The following is a 24,888-nucleotide window of genomic DNA, read 5'->3' on the forward strand; positions in this document are numbered from 1 at the left end:
AACACCATCACCCACTATCTCTAAGCTCCAAAGAAGAAAAATCAAGAAGAAAACTGGGCCAGAATCAACTATCATATACTAAATGAGGCATCTACAATGATTGGTGCTATGGGATTCATCAAGCCAGGTGCAGGTTTAACTGAAATGAGGAAACATGTCAACTCGGCAGAGGTCGGTAAGTTATCCACTAATGATTAGATTATGCTAATTGGAGGATTGAACGATATCTTTAAAAACGAAATATCAAATGCTTGTCAGGAACTAAAGGAATGGTTGAGTCACTTAACTTATACTAATGTTGTTGTTCTCAACATCCTGCAACGGCATGATCTACCACAATGGTCATGCATGAATCATGAAATGAGCGTAGCTGATGACCAATATGAATCATTTGCTAAATACTTCAAAAGTGTTACTATAGTGAATATAAACAATATTGGCTGCCAATTTTGCACGATTCATGGACTGCATCTAAATGGCCTGGGAAAACGAGTTGTGGTGAATAAAGTGCTCAGTGAAGTAGGAAATAAGTCTTAAGAGGTAATCATGTGGTCAATATCATTCGATGAACATCAGAAATCTATTTATAAGCCTTTCTTGGGCTAAGTGTTAGGACTGGTGATAATCTGAGGTGTAATAATTTGCCAAACAGTCTGAGTTTATGGGGAGATGCTAAGCTATCGAAACGTAACAACGAACCAAGAAATACCATTAGCAGTAAACTCCGTGTGTTCCACCTAAACATCAGTGGTCTCAGAAGCAAACTGGAGCTTCTAAATCTCGACATTAATGTTGATGAATCTGTAAGCCATGCACCAGTAATATGTCTGACAGAACACCATGTAACAAGTGGAACTCAAATGCCTCAAACTGACGGATAGTCATTAGCAGCTAGCTGTTGTAGTACTATAAAGGAGAAAGGAAGGACTGCAATATATGTTAAAACTAATGTAAAATATAAATCTAAATGATTAATGGAAAATCTCATATAAAGATGTGAAACAAATACTAACAAAGAGATGGGCTGGCCAGTACTTACCTCAGCTCAGTACAGCCGATAGATATACATAAAACAGAACTGAAAATTTAAGTTCCTAGCTTTCGGAACAAATGTTCCTTCATCGGGGAGGAGAGGGGGGAAAGAAAGGGAAGAAGGGAAAGGAGATTCAGTTACTCACAACCCAGGTTATGAAGCAACAGGGAAAAAGAAAATAGGGAGGGTAGCAAGGATGGGGGCATGGTTGTCAGAGGGAAGCCAAAGATATTCTACTGTAAGTACTGTGCCAGCTTCAAACCAAAGAGGATGCATACAGAAGTAAAGAGATATATAGTAGAGAGATAAACACAACTACGTAGGATGAAAAGATGCATGAATGGCTAAAGAGGAAAGGGAAAGAGGAGAAGACTGAAGAGTGAATGGGAGTGAGGTTGTTTAACGTAGGTTCAGTCCAGGGGGATGGCGGGATGAAAGGATGTGTTGGAGTGCAAGTTCCCATCTCCGCAGTTCAGAGGGACTGGTGTTGGGTGGGAGAAGCCAAATGGCACATATGGTGTACCAGGTTCCTAGGTCCCTAGAATTATGCTGGAGGACATGCTCCGCTACTAGGTATTGGGCATCTCCTAGGCGGACAGTTCGTCTGTGTCCGTTCATGTGCTCAGCCAGTTTAGTTGTTGTCATGCCGATGTAAAAGGCTGTGCAGTGCAGGCATGTCAGTTGATAAATGACATGTGTAGTTTCACATGTAACCCTGCCTTGAATTGTGTATGTTTTGCCAATAGCGGGGCTGGAGTAGGTGGTTGTGGGGGGATGCATGGGGCAGGTTTTGCAGCGGGGTCGGTTACAGAGGTAGGAACCGCTGGGTAGAGAAGGTAGTCTGGGAATATTGTAGGGTTTAACAAGGATGTTACGGAGGTTAGGGGGGTGACGAAAGGCAACTCTGGGTGGTGTGGGGAGAATTTTGTCAAGGGATGATCTCATTTCAGGGGTTGACTTGAGAAAGTCATATCCCTGGCGGAGTAATTTGTTGATGTTTTCGAGGCCAGGATAATATTGGGTGACAAGGGGGATGCTTCTGTGTGGTCTGGGGGTAGGAACGTTGTTGTTGGACGGGGAGGAATGTATTGCTCGGGAAATCTGTTTGTGGACAAGGTCTGCAGGATAGTTGCGGGAGAGGAAAGCACTGGTCAGGTTATTGGTGTAATTGTTGAGGGATTCGTCACTGGAGCAGATACGTTTTCCACGAATACCTAGGCTGTAGGGAAGGGAGCGTTTGATGTGGAAAGGATGGCAGCTATCAAAGTGAAGGTACTGTTGTTTGTTTGTGGGTTTGATATGGACAGAGGTGTGGATGTGAGATTCAACAAGATGAAGGTCAACATCCAGGAAGGTGGCTTGGGTTTTGGAGAAGGACCAGGTGAAATTCAGATTCGAAAAGGAGTTGAGGTTATGGAGGAAATTAAGGAGTGTTTCTTCACCATGAGTCCAGACCACAAAGATGTCATCTATAAACCTATACCAGGCCAGGGGAAGCAGCTGTTGGGTCTTCAGGAAAGCCTCCTCCATGCGGCCAATGAAGAGGTTGGCATAGGACGGAGCCATCCTGGTTCCCATGGCCATTCCCCTGATTTGTTTGTAGGTCTGGCCCTCAAAAGTGAAGTAATTATGGGTGAGGATGAAGTTGGTAAGTGTGATAAGGAACGAGGTTTTTGGAAGATCTTTGGGTGGGCATTGGGAGAGGTAGTGCTCAAGGGCAGAGAGACCATGGGTATGTGGGATGTTTGTGTAAAGGGATGTAGCATCTATGGTGACAAGAAAGGTTTCAGGTGGGAGAGGAGTGGGAATGGATTTGAGGCGTTCTAGGAAGTGGTTTGTGTCTTTGATGTAGGATGGGAGTCTGCGGGTGATAGGTTGTAGGTGCTGGTCTACCAGAGCTGAGATACGTTCGGTTGGGGCTTTGAAGCCTGCTACAATGGGACGGCCAGGATGGTTCTCTTTGTGGATTTTGGGTAATAGGTAGAAGGTAGGGGTACGTGGCTCAGGTGGAGTGAGTAAGTCTATGGAAGCCGTTGTGAGACCTTGTGAGGGACCTTGGATTTTTAGGATTTTTTGCAGCTCAGTCTGGATGGAGGGAATGGGGCCCTGGGTAACAGCTTCGTAGGTTGAGGTGTCAGAGAGTTGACGCAGTCCTTCTGCCACATACTCCACACGGTCAAGTACAACAGTTGTGGAGCCTGTTGCTTCATAACCTGGGTTGTGAGTAACTGAATCTCCTTTCCCTTCTTCCCTTTCTTTCCCCTCTCTCCTCCCCGATGAAGGAACATTTGTTCCGAAAGCTAGGAACTTAAATTTTCAGTTCTGTTTTATGTGTATCTATCGGCTGTACTGAGCTGAGGTAAGTACTGGCCAGCCCCTCTATCTCTTTGTTAGTATTTGTAAAATATAAGTCATTAGACGTAAGTACTTATGGTGTAGATTCTCACTTTGAAGCCTGTGGAACGGAAATTACCACAAATAATAAGTCAGTTATAATTTTGGCAGTTTACAGGGCTCCTGCAGTGAAAATATGTATCTTTCTAAACCCTTTGGAACAAGTTTTGAACAAATATATACAAAACACAAGGATTTAATTATCATGAGTGATTTTAATATTAGCTTCTTAACTACAAATAACAGCAGAACTAGAGCACCTAATGGAATCATTTAACCTAATTTCAGTAGTTATCTTTTCCAATAGAGTAACTAGTTCTTGTAAGAGCGTAATTGACAGTGTATTCCTGGACAGATACAGAAGCAGCAGTATTATTGTAAGACAAATTCTCAGTGGTCTGTCAGATGATGATGGTTAGCTGCTTACAGTAAATGATATCAAACTGTGTGATAAACTGAAACACTCCTTTAAAACTGACAGGCCAGTCAATAATGATAACTTAGTAATCTTCAACCTTCTCTTACTTCAGATCGACTGGATCTCTATATTTATGGAGAGGAATATTAATGAAGAATTTAATCTGTTCTCTAATGAGTTTGTGTCATTGTTTGAAGCTGTATTTCCAAAAATAACCTTGAGAAACAATCCTCAGGCCGCAAAACAGAAACCCTGGACTACTAAAGGGATCAGAATTTCCTGTAGAAGAAAAAGAAATTTATATGAATTCCTAAGGCTACCTAATGATCCCGTCAAAAAGGAGGACTACAGAGAACACTGTAATATTTTAAAAAGGGTAATAAAAAAATCTGAAACTATGTACGTAACATCTGAAATTGATAATTGAAGTAACAAATCAAAAACTGTCTGGCAAGTTATAAAAAGGGAGAGTGGTAAAAAAGTAGAGTACATGACTGACATAGAATTAATTTAGGAGGGAAATATTGTAAAAAATACTGAGGAAGTTGCTAATATATTCAATAAACATTTTTTAACAGCTGCTGAAAAAAATTGGTTGTGAAGGCTCAGTGGGTGATGCGACAGCCCTTCTGCAGAAAGCAAAAAATGCCAGAGTTTGCCAGATGCAGATAATCCCGATAACAATCAGTGAGCTCAGTGAGATCAATAAGACAATCAGAGAGATGAAGTCAAAAAACTCTTGTGGGGTTGATAATATTTCAACTAAGATACTTAAGCACTGTCATTGCTATATAAATGCAGTCTTGTGTCACATTTTTAATGAATCCCTAAAACAAGGTATTGTTCCACTTAGATTAAAACATGTGAAACCACTTTTCAAGAAAGGTGAAAAAACTGATGTAACAAACTACCACCCAATATCCGTGCTAACAAGTTTTTGAAAGCTCCTTGAGAAACTGATATACAGGAGAATTGTTAATCACCTGAACAGCCGTAACATTCCCAGTCAATGTCAGGCCTTGCCTATCAATTGATGATGCCATTCTCTCTTTCACTCATTCAATTCTTGAATCTTTTAACAGAAAATTTGCACCAATTGGAAGCCTGTGTGACCTGTCCAAAGCTTTTGACTGTGTCAGCCACGAAATTCTGCTAAATAAAGCAGACTACTACGGGTTAAGTGTAATAGTGGAGACATGGATTAAATCCTACCTTACAGATAGGAAACAAAGCGTAATAATTACTGTCAATAATGGACCCCCAGCTTTATGCAAGTGGGGCACAGTCAACACTGGAGTGCCTCAAGGCTTGGTATTGGGACCCATACTGTTTCTTATATTTATAAATGACCTCCCACACTGCACCAACTCACTAAGCAAGTTCACCCTATTTCCTGACAATTCTTTTCTTATAGTTGATAAAGCAATAGGGAACAACCAGGAAACATCTGCGAACAATGCATTTGATGACATTCTGAAATCGTTTAATTGTAATTGACTCTCTCTGTATATAAAAAAACTCAGTATGTACAGTTTCATACGGTACATAGAGAACCAGATGATACATATGTAGAATGTAATGGACAACAAATAAAGCAGGTTGACTCAGCTAAGTTCTTGGGTGTGTACATAGATTGCAAACTAAATTGGTCCAACCATACCCTAGATCTACAGAAAAGGCTGCATTCTGCAACATTTGCCTTAAGCATAATTGCATCAACCACACATAAGGAGGCCATAAGAGCTGCTTACTTTGAACGTTTCCATGCCCTTTTGTCTTATATAATCATGTTTTGGGGCACCCAGCCCTTGGAAAAAGAAGATTTTATTACTCAGAAGATATTGAAGTAATCTAGCAAAGAACCATATATACAATAAACATTAGACACAAAATACGAAGTAGAATATTCATAATGCATATTTATTTTTGTTGGTTGGTTTCTAGCTACTCTGTCAGACTGTAAATGCAATTATCAATTAAATATGCCTTTAGTTTAGCCTTAAAACTACTGAGCTTATTTGCTGGTTTAATGTGGTTAGGCAGATTATTGTAAATTTTTATCCCGATATGTAGAGTGCCTTTTGGCCACCTTGATGCTCACACTTGCTTCATATGAAGATCAGATTTTTATCTTGTATTGTATGAATGTATGTCTTCATTTTTTAATGAGATATCTGGGTGTCTATCAATATATTGTTTTATGAAAACTGATGTTTCATAGATAAAATTACAAGGAAGAGGAAGAATTGACATTTTTTTAAACTATGGGACTGTATGATTTCCAATTGATTACCCCTTCAATAATTCTTAATATTCTCTTTTGCACCCTGAAAAGTTTACTATTTGTTGTTGCAGTGCCCCAGAAGATTATGCCATATTTAATTACAGAATGCACATGGGAGTACTATACATTTAACAGACTGGCTTTGCTGCAACAACTTTTTAAGATCCTCATCAATTAGCTGGTTTTGCTTTGCAGATGTTCAATGTGTACCTCCCATTTCGTGTTGTTCTGGAGCCAGAGTTCCAGAAATTTTGTGCTGTCAGCACTTCCAAGAACTCTGTCCCTTAGTTCTATTTGCATATTTGGGTGGTGCCTTCCTTGTAAATTGTAGAAATTCAGTGCTACTGTCTTTTCTTTATTTATTATTTTAGTTTTTCTTCTAATAAGGAAACTTGTATCATATGCAAATTGGAAGGTAGTTTGGCAATACTTATTGTATATAAAGTCATTGACAGAGAGGAGAAACAGAATGTGTCATAATACTGATCCTTGAGGGACACCGTATTTCATTTTCATATCCTGAATAGTAGCAGCTGATTTTGTTATGACCAGTACATTGCACTTCAACCACCTATGTGTGTCCACATAGGTATGTCCTGAGCCAATAATTGGATACACCTCTAATTTCTAATTGGTCAAGCTTCTGCAGTAAGGCATTATGGTCAATAATGTCGAATGCTTTGAATAAATCAAAACATATGCCCGTCACAAACTCACTCTCACTCTCATTCAGTTTAGCTCAGATTTCATTAAGAATTTCAAATATTGCACTCTGTTGAATAGCGTTTCCTGAAACCATAGTGTGAGGGATAGAGAATTTTATGTTTATTTAGGAAATCAGACAATCTTATACAAAGTTTTTATTTAATTTTTGAAAATACAGGCAGTAGGGCTATTGGCCCTTAATTTGAAACATTTTCTGGATTTCCTTTTTTGAGCAGTGGTTTGAGTTTTGCTATTTTTAAGCATGAAGTAAAGGTTCCTGATGCCATGAGCTGTTGCACAAGTGTGTCAAGGGTTCAGCTAAGGCAAGACAGCATTTTTTAATAATCACATCTGGTATTCCATCAGTTCCACATGAGTACCCTGTTTTCAAGGTTTTTTAGAGCTGAAATTTCTTCTGTATTTGTGGGTGATAGGAACAATGATGTAGACACATTTCTTATGCTGTTGGATGATGGGAGATGTTATTTTGTTGTGTTCTTCCAGTACATTCACTAACTGTTCACTTATGTTTGCAAAATATTTGTTCAAAGTATTTTTGTTGGGCAAGAAATCATTTGTCCTTCATAACATAAGCTTATATTTTTATGTTGTTTGGTATCACTTGCTATTTGATTTTTGATAACTTCCCATATAGGTATAGATGTGTTTTTTGAATTTTCAATGTATTTGTCATTTGCCATTGTTTTAGCTTTCCTTACGACATTTTCGAGGGTCCTCTTGTAATTCTTCAGTTATAAATGAAATTCGTAAGGCATGTTCTGAGTCTCTGCTATATCGTGTAACCTTCTCTTCTCTGCACAAGAGATTCTAATACCTGTCATAAGTTGATATGTTTGGTTTTTTAATGGAAATGCAACTTCAAAGTAGGACATGAATTTTTCAAACTTTTTGTTGGTATTTTCACAAGTATACACTTCATACCAGGTTTCTTCATTTAATTCTTGTATAAAAACGTTTGCTTGCTTGTTACAGAATTTTCTTGTTTCTTTTACAAGTTCCTCTTTCTCATTTGTTTTGCTTGGCATGTGAAAAACAATGAACTGCGCATAGTGGTCACTGAAGCCAGTATTAAGATTTCTGACACAGAATTTGTGATCTACATTTGTGTTTATTAATATCTGACCAATTGTTGAGCTTGTTGTTGGAGTAACTCTTGTGGAGAATCTATGGTGGCTTTTATGTTATATGTTTCGAGTTGGGTCATTAAGCTTTGCTGGTCTTTACAGATTTCCTGAAAATCAACAATAAAATTTCCACATATGATTGTTGCTTTGTTGAAGGTATTAAGTAATTTGCTTTGGTCCATAATGGTGTCAATTTTTCAGGAATACATTTTCAACAATTTTTCAGAGGGAAAAAAAAGAAAAAGAATAGCTATATATGAAATTCAGTGTAACAGGAGCATAAAGGATTTGTCGATGGCCTGCTCCTTCTACTCCATTTACAATTTTTTAAAAATAGAACTGGCAGATGCATGTATTATTATTATTATTTATGAATTCTCCCAATAACGGAAGACATTAAGCAAATGACATTAAGCAAATGACAATCAACTTTTTTTCTGGTTCTTCTTGTTGCTCCAATAGATCTTCATTCTTTTTGAGAAGGCTTGCTTTCGCTCTTTTGACCACTTCGGTCTGTACTGTTTTTGTTTTGGTTGCTCTGGTAAAACTTTCCACTTCTCTACTTTGTGCTTAAAAGTATCTCTGTCTGAAATATCGGTTGCTGTTATATCCGCGTTGGTGAGGTCTTTTCTAACTTCGATCATCCAAGGTGTTGAAGCTTTAAGTGAGGTTACGTAATTTATTAGCTTTCTGGTCAAACGGTTTTCTGGTAATCTGCTAAGATGACCAAAGAATTTCAGTCGCCTTTTCTTAAAATCAATTTCTATGTTTGAAAACTTTTCTGTTGTTTTGATTGTTTGCAGTCTGTAGCCATCTTTAGTCTGTCTCGCTCCTAAAATTTTCCTAATGATTTTTCTCTCTTCTTTTTTGATGTCTTCGAGTTCTCGCTTTCTGTTCAGTACTAGTGTTTCACTTGCATAGAGGACTGTTGGTTTTATGACGGTATTGTAATGCCGAATTTTAGTTTGTCTTGACAAGGATTTCTTGTTGTAGAGGTTGTGGACTAACCAGAATGCTTTTTTGACTTTTTGTAAACGATTTTTCTGTGATACTATTTCTTGGCCTGTTGGTTCAATGTATTCTCCGAGGTACTTAAAATACGGGATTCTATTGATTTTGCCATATTTTGTTTTTAAGCTTGCAATTTCTACTTTTGAACATAGGAATTCAGTTTTTTCAAATGAGATTTGTAGCCCAACTTTCTCAGCACATTCTTTGAGTGTGTCAATCTGTTTAATGGCGGTCTGCTCATCCTCCGCTAGTATTGCTAGATCATCTGCAAAAGCGAGGTATGGAATGTAAAGATTGTTTTTGGAAAAGCCAAGTGAAATTGGTTTCCAACACTCATTTTTCCGTAGTTGTTTCTCCCATTCCTCCATAACTTTGTCAAGAACGATGTTGAACAAAAGAGGAGAGAGTCCATCGCCTTGTCTCACACCTGTCTGAATGCCGAAGGGCTCCGAAATTTCTCCCATGAATTTTATTTTAGACTTCGTGTCAGTTAGTGTTTGTTTTATTAGTTCTCGTGTCTTGTAATCTAATCCCCTTTCTTCTAAAATTTGAAATAATGAGGGTCTATCTATTGAATCGTATGCTTTCTTAAAGTCTACAAATGTGCATACTAATGGCTTTTGTCTGAGAGCTCGCATTTTGACTATGGTTTTGAGGTTAAAAATTTGTTCTGGGCATGACCTGTTTGTTCTAAATCCTGCTTGGTATTCAGATAATTTTGATTCTAGTTGTTCTTGTGTTCTCTTCAGGAGACAGGCTGACAAAATTTTATAGGTGACTGGTAAAAGCGAGATCCCTCTATAGTTGTTCACATCTGATTTGTCACCCTTTTTGTGTAGTGGGTGAATTAGTGCGATCTTCCAGTCATCTGGGATTTTTTCGGTTTGCCAAATATTTTGGATAATGTGTGTGATTTCTCTGAGTGAATTTGGACCTAAATTTTTCAGGAGTTCAGCTACAATTCCATCTTCACCTGATGCTTTGTTATTTTTAAGCTTCTGGATATGTGAATAAATTTCTTCTTTTGTTGGTGGTGCTGAGTTTTCTGATACGGTTTCTGGTTGTATTTTCGGAAACCTCTCCTTAGGTTCTGGACAGTTTAAAAGATTTGAAAAATATTTCGCTAGTTCTTCACAATTTTCCTTATTTGTTAAGGCCAGTTTACCATTTGATTTTCGGAAGCAGAGGTTCTGTGGACAGTACCCTTTAATGTGGTTTGCAAAGGTTTTATAGAAATCGTGTGTGTTGTAATTTTTAAAGTTGTCTTCTATCGATTTTAGTTGGTCATTTACATATTTCCGTTTGTTTTGCCGTAAAATCTTGGATGCTTGTTTGCGGACTTCAAGGAATTTCTTGTGGGTTTCTTCTGATTTGTTGCAATTGTAATTTTGAAACGCTTTTTTTCTCTCTTCTAGAGCGTCTTCACATTCCTGGTTCCACCATGGGTGTTTTGGTTTTTTACGTAGTGGGATTAGTTCTTTCGCTGTTTTGAGGATTTTAGTTCGAAATTTTGGCCACTCTTCTGCAGGTTGGTCTTCCCATTTTTCTGTGATCCTCGAATCTTTAATTCTGTGTAGGTCGAACTTCGGGATCACGGGTGTTCTCCTGTTACATTTCCTTTTAGGTGTGAATTTAATTTTAATTCTAGTTAAGTAATGGTCTGAATCAACATTTGCGCCTCTGCGCACTTGTACATCATGAATTTCTTTTTGGTACTCATATGATATTGCAGTGTGGTCAATCTGGAATTCTCCTAGATGATGGATGGGTGATCGCCATGTTTTTTGTTTTTTGGGTTTTTTTCGTAATGAGGTTGACATAATTTTGAGATTGTTTTGTTGGCATAACTCCACAAATCGTACACCATTTTTATTTGTAAATTTGTGCGCGGGGTAGTCCCCTACTGTCTTCTTATATTTGCGGTCCTTGCCAATTTGTGCATTGAAGTCACCAAGCAAAATTTTCACATCCTCTGTTGGAATTTTTGACATCTCTGTTTCGAGTTCTTCCCAAAATCTTTCCGTTTTTTCGGGCTCTTTTTTGTTGTCCCCATTTGTTGGTGCATGTACATTGATGAAAGTGTAGTTTTTGTTTGCATGTTTAATTCTCATTGTCATAAGACGATTGTTGATGGGTTTTACATCCTTTACTGAATCTAGAACTTTTTTGTCCACAATAAAGGCCATGCCAAATAGTGCTGCTCCTTTACAAATTGTCTTGTTCGTTCCACTTTTGAAAATTCTGTAATTATTATAGTCTACTGTTTCTGAGTCCCTGAAGCGTGTTTCTTGTACGGCGAGGATTTGGATTTTCTGTTTAGTTAATTCTGTCGTGAGGTTGTGCAATTTTCCTGTTTGAATGAGCGTCTGAATGTTAAAGGTGCCAATGTAAGTATGTGTTTTCTGCGGTAGTTTACCAGAGCACTCCGACTTGCTCTCTCGTATAAGTCCAAGCTCCCCAGAATCCGAATGCTTGGTTGCCACTTTGCAGTGGGTGGATTGTCCACCTGGGGTAATTTTGTCTTTACTTGTACGAGTCATGTTTGCTTGTTATTTATTTTCTAGCTTTCGCTAGTGGTTTAGAACCAGGGATTGTAAGTTCCTGGAGCATGTTTGCAGCCGCACCTCCTGGTGGACAGACGCTGACCATACTGCCGCTTGTTCCAAGTCAGACGCAGCACGGGTTTTGGTTGTCATTTGGTCCGCGGGTGGTATTTTATTTCCCACCTACCCGGCATATCTGCCGAGCATTCCCCTATCCGCCACCTGGGGACGCGCCCGATGGGGGTTGGCAATCCCCTCACGGGTGCATGTATTATTAATAATATCAAATAATGAGGGTGTTCTGTAGTATGTGACAACTGCGCAGTAAATACAGTAAACTGCTTTCCCTTTGATGATGCATGCTGAAATAGCCAACAACCATATTGTGCACATTAGTGCATATAAATTGACGTGAGTGTGAAGAGTTTATTATTACCTCTTAAATTCAAATGTGTTTATGATTTTTTGAATTATTCTGCATCCATTATGACCATTTCACTTTGGCTCTGTGGAAGGACCATCAGGTTTTCCCTCCTTTCTCCTTTGTACATATGTATTGTGTTCATCTTTGGCACACTAGTGCATAAGGTGTCGTGAAACCAATGAGTGCTAAATCTGTGCTTTTTACACATTTATTTACATGTAAAAGCATTTTACAAATGAGACCATGTGAGTAAAAAATTTTCTTCTTATTTTATGAACATTGTGTGCAGTGAAAAACTTATTTCAGAATATATCAAAAGTTATGTTGTGACTCGCCGATCTTTCAAAGTGCTGCCATTTTATGCGCATCCTCTACATGCGGTGCTGTCTGCCAGCCATGCAGCAGCTGTGCCACCTAAGCAGCCAGCCAGCCAGCCAGCAGCCACTAGACTCGGACTCAGTTATGATTTGACTGTTGAAGTGTACACACGTCTTCCTCCGTTTACTTGATATGTGACTTTCATGTATTGTGTCTTCCTTGAAATATATTTGTTCAACTTGAAGTTATAACAATTGGCGACGAGGTAGTGATGTTTCTTTTCCATTGTTGACCCACATGTTTCCATGGCTACTTTAGAGCAACTATTGCAAGGTCTCATAGAACAGCAAATGCTTCTCACAAATGCGATTCGTGATTTCATCGCGGCCTCAAATGCAGGGCATCTCTTGTGGTTGCCTCTTTTTCCACCTTATGACGAGACGGCGGTAGACTGGTCTGATTACGAAAAATGTCTTCGACAGCACTTCTTGGAATTTCATGTTGCGGATGAACAAACATGTAAGTCTCTGTTCCTTTCATGGATTTCACCTCAAATGTATTGGTTGTTGTCACAATTGGCTCCTTTGAAAGATCCTGCGTCTTTGTCCTTTGTTGAAATGTGCTCACTTCTGTCCATCTATTTTCAAAAGCAAACACATGTGGTAGCCTCTCGTGTTGCCTTTTATCGTTGTCAAAAACAACTGAATCAATCCCCTCATGCTTGGGCTGCTGAACTTCACGGCCTCAGTACAAAGTGTCAATTTGTTACTGAAGTTCACAAAGAATCCTATGCTGATTCCATGGTACGGGATGCTATTATCCGATCGGCGCCCGACAAAGAAGTTAGGCAACATGCCCTTCAGTTGGCAAATCCGACTCTAAATGAAGTCCTATCCATCGCTCAGTCTTTTAAAATTTCTCACGCTGCTGGAGCGCAAATAGAGGCATGGGGTGACGTTGGGGAAATACAACCTCTGTGCGATGTTGAAGCATGTGGCGTGTCCCTGCCGGCCGACGTGGCCGCAGTACGCTCCCAAGTGCAGCCTCGGCCTAACCGTAAACAAACCTCTAAGAAACTGCAGCAAAACCCACAGCAACTTCCTTCATGTCCGCGGTGTTTTATGAAACATTCACGAGAACATTGCCCACAATGTTGGGCCGTGTGTCACAAATGCAAAAAAAAGGGACATGTGTCATCCGTTTGCAAATCCGACCGCATACATGATGTTTATGAACATGACGCTGATTCTTATTCTGTGTTGTCTGTCACTTGTACTTCTTCCCTTTCAGGGAAGTTATTCCTCACTGTCCAAATACTTGGTTAAGACGTTCACATGCAGATGTTCACATACTGGTTCTGCTGCCACTATCATCAATTCTCAGACATATCTGCAGTTGGGTTCTCCAATCCTGTCACCTGTCACTAGGCAATTACAGACTTACAATAAACAGAAGATTTCTCTCTTGGGAAAATTTGATGCTGAGGTATCTTACAAATCTGTTTTTTTTTTTTTTTTTTTGGGCGCAAAACTGCTATGGTCATTAGCGCCTGGTCCGTGACTTAGGAAACAGTAAAAAACCTAAAATGGAAACCAGCAGCAATGGGAACGAAAGTCATAAAATTGGAGAAATTAAAAGCAGAAGGAAGGCTTAAAAATCCACTACAGAAAGAGGTTGGTTGTCCGCAAAAAAAACTTCAAATGACTGACGTCATTTCACTGGCACTAATAAACTCGAGAACGCGATCGGCTGAGCGCGTGTCATCTGCTAAAATCGACGATGTATCAGGCGATAGCTGTAGACGGGAGCGTAACGGATTAAAATAGGGGCACTCAATTAAAAGGTGTCTTACTGTCCACAGCTGAGAGCAGTGGGGACAGAGTGGGGGAGGATCGCCGCTTAAAAGATGTCGATGACTAAAAAGACAGTGCCCTATCCGGAGTCTAGTTAAAATTACCTCCTCCCGACGACGCGTTCCGGAGGAAGAGGTCCAAGCACAAGGAAGAGCTTTCACGTCCCGCAATTTATTATTGGGAAGTGTCGACCAATGCGCGTGCCATAAATGAACAACACGACGACATAAAACGCTCCGTAGATCAGCGAAGGGAATCGATTTGATAGCTGGCCGAAGAAGAGAGACTGCAGCTTTGGCTGCAATATTGGCCGTCTCATTTCCACAGATACCAACGTGTCCCGGGAGCCAGAGGAACGCCACCGAGACGCCCCCCAGGTGGGGCAAGCACACACAGTCCTGACTCCGGTGGACCAGAGGGTGCACAGGGTAAAGAGCTTGGAGACTGAGGAGAGAGCGGCGGATGTAGTGGACAGCCTGGAGAACAGCGTAAAGCTCCGCAGTATAAACCGAACACTGGTCGGGAAGCCGAAAGGGATTTTGGGTGTCTCCAACAATATAGGCACTCCCAACACCTAATGATGTTTTCGAGCCGTCGGTGTAAATAAATGTGGCGTCCGTCATTTGTGCACATAGAGCAGCAAATGCCCGACGATAAACAAGTGAAGGGGTACCATCCTTGGGAAATCGAGAAAGGACACGGAGCAGGCAGATCCGGGGACGGAGCCAAGGCGGTGCTGTACCCCAAGTTGTCAAGAAGGTTTTAGGAAAGCGGAAGGAAAGAGAATGGAGCAGTTGACGGAAGCGGACTCCCGGTGGTAGTAGGGAGGAGGGGCGGCCTGCATACCCTACATCAAAGGAGGCGTCGAAAAAAGTCATGGGCTGGATTAGCAGGCATGGAAGACAGACGGCTAGCATAACGACTCAGAAGGACTGCTCGCCGATTGGACAGCGGAGGATCAGCAGTCTCAGCATTAAGGCTTTCCACAGGGCTGGTGTAAAATGCTCCAGACACTAAACGTAATCCATGGTGGTGGATAGAGTCGAGATGCCGAAGAATAGACTGCCGAGCAGAGGAGTAGACTATGCTTCCATAGTCCAATTTCGAGCGCACTAAGGTGCGATAGAGGCGGAGAAGGACCACTCGGTCCGCTCCCCAGGAGGTACCATTCAGGACACAGAGGGTGTTGAGGGATCGCAGACAGTGAGCCGAAAGATAGGAAACGTGGGAGAACCAGCACAGTTTTCTGTCAAACATAAGACCCAAGAATTTAGCGACATCTGAAAACGGAAGATTGACAGGACCTAGATGTAAGGAGGGCGGAAGAAACTCCTTACGTCGCCAAAAATTAACACAAACGGTCTTACTGGGAGAAAAACGGAAGCCGGTTTCGATGCTCCAAGAGTGGAGGCGATCGAGACATCCTTGAAGACGTCGTTCAAGAAGGCTGGTCCGTTGAGAGCTGTAGTAGATTACAAAATCGTCCACAAAGAGGGAGCCCGAGACATCAGGAAGGAGACAATCCATAATTGGATTTATGGCAATGGTAAACAGTACAACACTCAGCACGGAGCCCTGGGGTACCCCGTTTTCTTGGGAGAAAGTACGGGAGAGAGTAGTGTTCACCCGCACCCTAAATGTGCGCTCTGCCATAAATTCGTGGAGAAAAAGGGGCAGCCGACCTCGAAAGCCCCAAGAGAACAGTGTGCGGAGGATGCCTGTCCTCCAACAGGTACCGTATGCTCTCTCCAGATCAAAAAATATTGCTACTGTTTGGCGTTTCCAGAGAAAATTGTTCATGACATAAGTGGAGAGAGCAACAAGATGGTCAACTGCAGAACGATGCTTTTGGAATCTGCATTGGGCAGGTGTTAAAAGACTGCGGGATTCCAGCCACCAAGCTAAACGGTAATTCACCATACGCTCCAAAACCTTACAGACACTACTCGTGAGAGAAATGGGGCGATAGCTAGAGGGGAGATGTTTGTCCTTTCCAGGTTTCAGAACAGGAACGACGATAGCTTCCCGTTATCGTCTGGGAAAAGTACTGTCAGTCCAAATTCGATTATAAAGGCGAAGGAGGTAACGCAGACTATGGGTTGGTAAATGCAGCAACATTTGGATGTGGATACCATCCGGTCCTGGGGCGGAGGAGCGAGAAGAAGAGAGTGCATGTTGGAGTTCCCGCATGGAGAAAACAGTATTGTAGCTTTCGCGATTTTGAGAGGAGAAAGCTAGAGGTCGCACTTCCGCTGCACGTTTCTTCGGGAGAAATGCTGGCGGGTAATTTGAAGAGCTCGAAATCTCAGCAAAGTGCTGACCCAATGAGTTAGAAATAGCGATGGGGTCCACTAATGTATCATGAGTGACAGTGAGCCCAGAGACTGGGGAGAAACTAGGCGCGCCTGAGAACCGTCGAAGCCGACTCCAAACTTCTGAGGAGGGAGTGAAGGTGTTAAATGAGCTAATAAAGAATTTCCAGCTTGCATTCTTGCTATCGTGGACGACACGACGGCATCGCGCATGGAACTGCTTATAGCGGTTACAGTTGGCCAAAGTAGGATGGTGGTGGAAAACGCGAAGAGCACGTCGCCGCTCACGTATTGCGTCACGGCATGCCTCGTTCCACCAAGGAACTGGGGGGCGCCGGGGCAATTCGGAGGTGCGTGGTATTGAACATTCCGCAGCTGTAAGAATAACGTCGGTAATGTGTGTGACCTCATCATCGACACTGGGAAAGTGACGGTCATCGAACGTCGCTAGAGACGAAAAAAGTGTCCAATCGGCTTGGGCAAACTTCCAGCATCGCGGGCGCATATATGGCAGTTTAGGCTGCAGTCTAAGGACACATGGAAAGTGGTCACTCGAGTGTGTATCATCAAGGGCGAACCATTCGAAGTGCCGAGCTAGCGGAACAGTACCGACCGCAAGGTCCAAATGAGATAAATTTGTCGTGGAGGCAGACAAAAATGTAGGGACCCCAGTGTTGAGGCAAACTAGATCCGCTTGGTGGAAGACGTCTAGCAATAGTGAGCCACGTGGACAAGGATGTGGAGATCCCCAAAGCGGGTGGTGGGCATTGAAGTCCCCAACCAGCAAATAGGGGGGTGGAAGGTGACCAAGAAGATGAAGGAGATCAGCTCGTGCCATTGGTGTGGATGACGGAATGTATACAGTACAAAGAGAGAAGGTGTATCCAGAAAGGTAAAGACGGACGGCGACAGCTTGGAAGGAAGTGTTTAAGTGGATTGGGTGATAATGGAGAGTATCATGGAGAAGAATCATGAGTCCTCCATGGCCTGGAGTGCCTTCAACAGAGGGGAGATCATATCGGACAGACTGAAAATGAGGGAGAACAAAGCGGTCATGGGGACGCAGCTTTGTTTCCTGAAGACAGAAGATGACCGGCGAGTAGGATCGTAAGAGGATCGACAATTCATCACGATTGGCTCGAATGCCGCGGATATTCTAGTGGATAATGGACATGGGGTGGACAGAAAATGGAAGAATGTGACCAAGGTTGCCGTCAAGTCAACGACTGCTCAGAGCTTGCGACCGACAGCGTGGAATGGCACTCAGCCGAAGGCAGAAGATCCTGATCCATAGGTTGTTCAGGAGCAGCTCCTGCCACCAGCGATCGGCCGGTTGATGGCCGCCAGCAGTGCGCCTCGGCGACACCGAAGACGGCCGAGGGCGATTTCGGCCAGGTGGTGCTGTAGATGAGACACGCCTTGGCGGAGAAGGAGATGAACTCGGTTTCTTATTAGCCTTATTGGAAATATGATGTTTAGATGAAGGAGGAACCGATGGTTGTGAAGTTGTGGTACGTAAAAAATCTTCACGAGTATGCTCTTTTTTCGAAGTCTTGGTGTCTGACTTGTGGGCTCGAGATTTAGCAGAACCCGATGAAGGGTGAGCCATAGAGTGGACAGGCGAAAGTGGTGAGGTTGAACGGGCAATCTTTGCGCTGGCCGATCTGACGACCGTGGCACTAAAGGTGAGGTCGCAAGTCTGCATGGCCGCCCCCTTTGTTGGCCGAGGAGAAGCAAGGACAGTGCTGTATTTACCTGTCTGAGGCACAGTGGGCTTTTGACTGGCGAATAATTTCCGAGCAGCAAAGGTCGACACCTTTTCCTTCACTCTGATTTCCTGGACAAGTTTTTCGTCTTTGTAAATGGGGCCATCTCGAGAGGAAGCAGCGTGGTCACCCATACAGTTGATGCAGCAAGGGGATGAAGGTGGACAAGCACCCTCATGGGCATCCTTGCACAGGTAACACATTTGGCCGGATTGGAATAGGACTGGCTGGTGTGATTGAACCGCTGACACCGATAGCAACGCATAGGGTTTGGGACGTAAGGGCGAACGGAAATTATCTCATAGCCTGCTTTGATTTTCGATGGGAGTTGAACTTCGTTAAATGTCAAGAAGACAGTGCGGGTTGGAATGATGTTTATGTCAACCCTTTTCATAACTCTATGAACAGCCATTATGCCCTGATCAGACAGGTAGTGCTGAATTTCTTCGTCAGACAATCCATCGAGGGAGCGTGTATAAACGACTCCACGCGAGGAATTTAATGTGCGGTGCGGTTCAACCCAGACAGGGAAAGTGTGGAGCAGTGAAGTAAGCAGCAATTTTTGTGCTTGGAGGGCACTGACTGTTTCTAACAACAAGGTGCCATTCCGTAATCTGGAACAAGACTTTACAGGACCTGCAATTGCGTCGACACCTTTCTGAATAATGAAAGGGTTGACCGTGGAGAAGTCGTGACATTCGTCAGACCGAGAAACAACAAGGAACTGTGGCAACGATGGAAGAACTGTCTGTGGCTGAGACTCAGTGAACTTACGCTTGTGAGCAGACATAGTGGAAGGTGAGGAAACCATTGCGGAAGAATCCCCCATGATTACCGGCGTCTCCGATGGCGTGCTCCTCCCTTGTGGGGCCCCTCTCTGAGGGCACTCCCGCCTTAGGTGATTGTTCACACCTCAGGTCACACCTCCCGACAAACGGATGGAGGGACCAATCGGCACTTTCGGAAGGTATCAGCTCGGGTAATCACCCCTCCCTGGGCCTGGCCGTTACCAGGGGGTACCTACGTGTCCTACCTGTCTACCCGGGGCGGGGAATTACGCGTTACCCCGTCACCGGCTACACATGGAAATGCGTGGGTTGGCCTTCAGACACGCACAGGGAGGAAAAAAGAGAAAGGGAAAGGAAAGAAGAGGGGTCTCAAATGCCGCAGCGGAGAAAAGGGCAAAGAGAAGAAGTAAGGAAAAGAGAAGGACAGAGGAAGGACGAAGACTTGCAAGCATAGAAAGCAAGGAATTGGTAACAGTTTTGAGCGTCCGTCTCCGGACGTAGGCACAAACCATACTCCCAGAGGGGGAGAAAGGGAAGGATAGAGCCAGAGGTGAGGGGGGGTGGGCGAAGATGGGGATGGGGAAGGATGGGGAAAGGGAAGGTATGCAGCCCGGAAAGGAAGGAGGGCCACATTAGCTCGGGGTCCAGTGCTCGCTACGCATGTATCCACAAAAGAGTTGTGGATCCCCTGGAGGGTACAAATCTGTTGTTCGCACTTTTCCCATATTTGTGGTTGACCATAGTAATGCAGAAAATCTTTTTGGTTTCGATGCCTTTCGCGTTTTTGGGTTCTCCATAGATGACTGTCAATATAGTCTCTGATGCTATTCCTTATGCTCAATTGGACTCCTTGTCGACGACATTTTCGTCCCTTTTTCTCATGGGTTAGGCCGTGCAAACGACTTTGAAGCTCATATCATGCTCAAACCCACTGCTCGGCCTAAGTTTTTTCGGGCTCGGACCCATTCCTGTGGACCTTCGTGATTGGGTCAAACGTGAGCTGGATCGTCTCACTGCTTCAGGGGTCTTGCTTCCTGTCACTTCCAGTAACTGGTCCTCTCCTGTCATTGTCGTTGCTAAGCCCAATGGTGATATTCATCTCTGTGGCAATTTCAAAGCCACAACTAAATGCTCAATGCCTTATCAACACTTACCTTATTCCTCGACCTGAAGAATTGTTCACTAAACTTGCTGGAGGCCAGTATTTTTCTAAACTTGACCTGTCAGAAGCTTATCATCAACTTCCTCTCGACGCTGCTTCCCGGCAGTTTATGGTCCTTAACATGCCTTTCAGCCTCTATCAATACCAATGGTTGCCATTTGGGGTTGCCAGTGCCCCTGCTCTCTTTCAGCGATTCTTGGAACAATTATTGCTCACTGTCCCTGGGTGTATAAATTACCAGGACGACATTGTTGTCACTGGCTCCACCACTGACGAACATCTTCAAAATCTTCACACACTTTTTCATGTCTTACAGACTGCTGGTCTTAAGGGTAATCTTCAGAAATCAAAATTTTTTCAGGCATCTATCACGTACTTGGGGATTCAACTCTCGGGATGGTATTCGTCCCCTTCAGCAAACTGTCGCTGCAATCTATGCCCTTACTCACCCTACATCTATTAAGGAACTGCAGGCCTTCTTGGGGAAAATAGCATACTATCACAAGTTTTTACCATCTGCTGCTTCAGTGGCTCAGCCGTTGCATCGCCTGTCGCATAAAAATGTGCCTTTTCACTGGTCCGCGTCATGCAATGCGGCTTTCCAGAAATAGAAGACTATGCTGAAACAGGCCCCATGCCTGGCTACTTATCGACCTGGCCAACATCTTGTTCTTGCCATGGATGCCTCTCAATATGGGGTCGGTGCAGTCCTTGCGCACCGTTTTTCTGACGGTTCTGAACAACCCATTGCTTATGCCTCCAAAATGCTCACGGATGCCCAACAAAAGTATTCTCAAATTTAAAAAGAAACTTTGGCCATTATTTATGCTCTTCGTAAGTTTGGTGTTTTTCTCTATGGATCCAAATTTCATCTTGTTACGGATCACAAACCACTTGTTTCATTGTTTCATCCATCAACGTCACTTCCCGACAAGGCTGCACACCGCCTCCAGCGTTGGACTCTTTACTTGTCTCGTTTCAATTATGAGATTCATTTCTGGCTGACGGCTCAACAACCAAATGCTGATGCACTGTCTCGCCTTCCTATGGGTCCCGATCTGGCATTTGATAGGGACGAACTTTTGTGTTTCCACCTGGATGTTGCCGAGCAGCGGATTGTGGACGGGTTCCCCATCACCAGGGACTGGCTGGCGGCTGCTACAGGTTCTGACCCTACCCTCTCCCATATTTTACGCTGTATTCAGAAGGGTTGGCCAGATCGTCTGTCCACTAAGACTTCTGATCCATTGCGGAACTAGTACACTTTGCGTTACCGCCTCATGGCTAGGGATGGTGTTATCCTCCTTTCCACTGAAAATGCTTCACCGCCTGTTGTGGTACCTGCATCTTTGCGTGCTTCAGTCTTGCGCCTCCTTCACCAAGGGCACTGGGGTGTCTCTTGCACAAAATCTCTGGCGTGCCGTCATGTGTACTGGCCCGGCATCGCCTCTGAAATCGCACACATGGTCGCTGCCTGCAGCCCTTGTGCGTCACAGGCTGCCGCCCCAAAGTCTTTGTCACTGTGGCCTTCGCGTGAGAAGCCCTGGGAGCGGGACCTTTTTTAGGTACTTATTGGCTTCTCATTATTGACGCCTACTCTAACTTTCCTTTCATTGTCTGTTGCAAGTCGCCTACCACCGCGGCAACCACCAATGCTCTAGCTCGCATTTTCTCTTTGGAAGGCCTTCCCTCTACTCTTGTTACTGAAAATGGTCCGCAATTTGCCTCTTCCAATTTTGCAGATTTTTTTGCCCATCACAGCGTCATGCACGTCATGGCCCCTCCGTTCCATCCACATTCAAATGGTGAGGCTGAACGACTGGTCCACACATTTAAGACTCAGACGAGGGAACTTCTTCTGCTGCTGATGATGCGCTTCTCCAATTTCTGGCTTGTTACCGTTTCACCCCCATGGGTGACCACAGCCCGGCTGAGCTCTTACATGGCCGACAGCCCCGCACGGTACTTCATCTTCTGTGGCCTTCCACCTCATGGCCACGGGTGCCTTTGCTTGGCCGGTTCTCATTACTCACAACGCAGTCCTCTGATCACCATATCGGTGCCAGCACAAGAACTGACGCTACCAGGAGACGTGCCCATGCAGGAACCAGATGACCATCATCTGTCGGAGCAACTATACTCGCCTCCTTCTCCTACGGTCACGGACACATCACCCATGTCTCCTGTTACAACAACCGGACTTGCCGCAACGGGCAGATTGGTGCACGGGGCCCCAGCAGATTAGACCCCCACGTCTCCAATCATCTCGACCCGTTATCATCGGGGACACTTTTGTCCGTATGGGAAGTCTCCTCCTCGAGACTTTTATGGCCAGTCAAGCAACACCTATGGACGTTAGCAATCTACAGGCCACCTCCATCAAGACCTGTGCACAAACTTCAAAGGGGGAAAGTGTTGTGACTCGCCGATCTTTCAAAGTGCCGCCGCACAGTTACGCACGTCTTCTACATGCGGCGCTGTCTGCCAGCCATGCAGCAGCAGCGCCACAAAAGTGGCCAGCCAGCCAGCCAGTGGCCGCTAGACTCGGACTCAGTTATGATTTGACTGTTAAAGTGTACACATGTCTTACTCTGTTTACTTGATCTGTGACTTTCATGTATTGTGTCTTCCTTGAAATACATTTGTTCAACGTGAAGTTATAACAAGTTGTAAACTTCACTTTTGCTTTCCATAAATTATGGAAGTAGTATCCTCACTGAGACAACCATCTCTCTAAATTTTAGTGTACATCTATGTGAGGAAATAAACATTTTTGAAAATTTTCAAAAGTTTATGAATGTTGTACATAACATTTTTTAGTAACTAGGAGATTTTACACATTTCAGCATCAGTATTTGGATTGGAAAATCATTTTCCCATAGCTCCTGTGCAGTTATTTATGTTAGTAGTGGAATATTTTAATAAAACATTGACAAGCCTGTTCTAAGGAAGTGTTTGAAAGTTTATGATACAGATGTAACATAGCTGCTGCTGTTATGGTTGTGGTTGTGATCTTCTGTCCAAAAATAGATTTGATACAGTTGTCCACAGCACTATATCCTGTTCAAGACTTATCTTCTCTGAATAATTATTGCAACTTACATCTGTTTGAACCTGCTCAGTGTACTTATCCCTTGGTCTCCATCTACAGTTTTTATTTGCATACTTCCAAACACATACACACTTCCCTGCACTACCAAGGTGACAATTTCTTGATGCTTCAGGATATGTCATATCAAATGATCCTTCTTTATCTCAAGTCGTGCAATGAATTTCATGGTTTCTAACTTCGATAAAGTACCCCCTCATTTGTTATTCAATTTACCCATCAATTGTCTATAACACCACATTTCAAGATCTATTCTTTTCCTATCCAAACTGTTCATTATCCACATTTCACATCCACACAAGTCTACACTCCAACTCCAGACAAATACCTTTAGAAAGGACTTGCTAATGCTTAAATTGGTATTAGATATTAACAAATTTATTTTTTCCAAGAAATGCTTTTCTTGTCATTACCAATCTGCATTTTACATCCTCTCTACAATGAACATCAGAAGATGTTTTGCTCCCCCAATAGCAGAGCTCAGTTATTACTTTTAGTGTCTTGTTTCCTAATCTACATTCCTCAGCATTGCCTGATTTAATTTGTGGTGCTCTTTGTCACACCATGACCTTTTTATTGTTTGTTTTGTTTTGCCTTAGGGTGCAAAAAACAACTAGGGTCATACACACCCAAACGGACACCACCTCCTGACAGACGTCAATGCTGAGATCATCGGAGGGAAGATAAGTACCTGCAGGCTGAGGTACGAGGACTGCAGCCTTGGCAGCTGCATCAGCAGGCTTGTTTCCTGGCAGACTGGCATGACCAGGGACCCATAGAAATATGACACTGGCTCCATGAAGAGTGAGCAAGTGACAGTTTTCCTGGGCCCGCTGCACTAAGGGATGAGCAGTGTACAGTGCACATAGACTTTGGAGGGCACTGAGTGATTCTGAGCAGATGACACAATTGGAAAGGTTGTGTCACCAGATGTACTCTATGGCCTGATACAAGGCGAAGAGCTTGGTTGTAAATACTGACGAGTGTGCTAGAAACCAATATCGAAAGATACGGGTGCCAATGATAAAGGCACACCCAACCCCATGGTCAGTCCGAGAGCCATCAGTGTAGACAAAGGTACTATTGCCAAGTTCCATATGAAGGTCATGAAACTGGAGGCGATAGACCAAGGCTGGAGTAGTGTCCTTAGGAAGCGAATGAAAGCCAAGGTTAACATGGGCCGCTTCAAAGCCAAGATGGTGAAGGGTTCACACCCACCGGGTAAGTTGCAGGTAGTGTGAAGCTAAGCCACCATAGCAAGTTGCGAAAGCAGACTCCAGGAGGTAACAGAGAAGAGGGATGAGCCCCATGACCTTTTTAAAAAATAAAGAAAATCATCACTTGAAGATGCATCTTCACTGATGCGAAACTGGTCATGACTTTCTGATAAAAGTATCTTAACAGCCAGTGCAGAAGATTTTATTCACCATGTGCAACTTTGGCTGTAGTTGCCCGACTTTTAAAATAATATATTCATCTACATTCCATTACTGTTTATCTTATAATCTCTCCTCAAGACACTATCTATTCCATTCAACTGTTCTTCCAACTCAATTGAATTTCAACTCCATTTCTAAATTTCTCCATAGTTTTGTACATAGCTTGCTCAGTGTACAAACTGAA

The 24,888-nt window shown here is 43.2% G+C and overlaps 1 protein-coding gene across 1 annotated transcript in view; it reads right to left on the reverse strand.

Annotated features, from left to right (window-relative positions):
- The window catches only part of LOC126204054 (serine protease gd-like), a 145,106-nt gene that overhangs the window by 14,818 nt on the left and 105,400 nt on the right, over nucleotides 1-24,888 (reverse strand). The gene's annotated exons all lie outside the window — the stretch shown is intronic.

The sequence above is a fragment of the Schistocerca nitens genome, chromosome 9 (genome assembly GCF_023898315.1).
Source record: "Schistocerca nitens isolate TAMUIC-IGC-003100 chromosome 9, iqSchNite1.1, whole genome shotgun sequence".
Lineage (NCBI taxonomy): Eukaryota > Metazoa > Arthropoda > Insecta > Orthoptera > Acrididae > Schistocerca > Schistocerca nitens.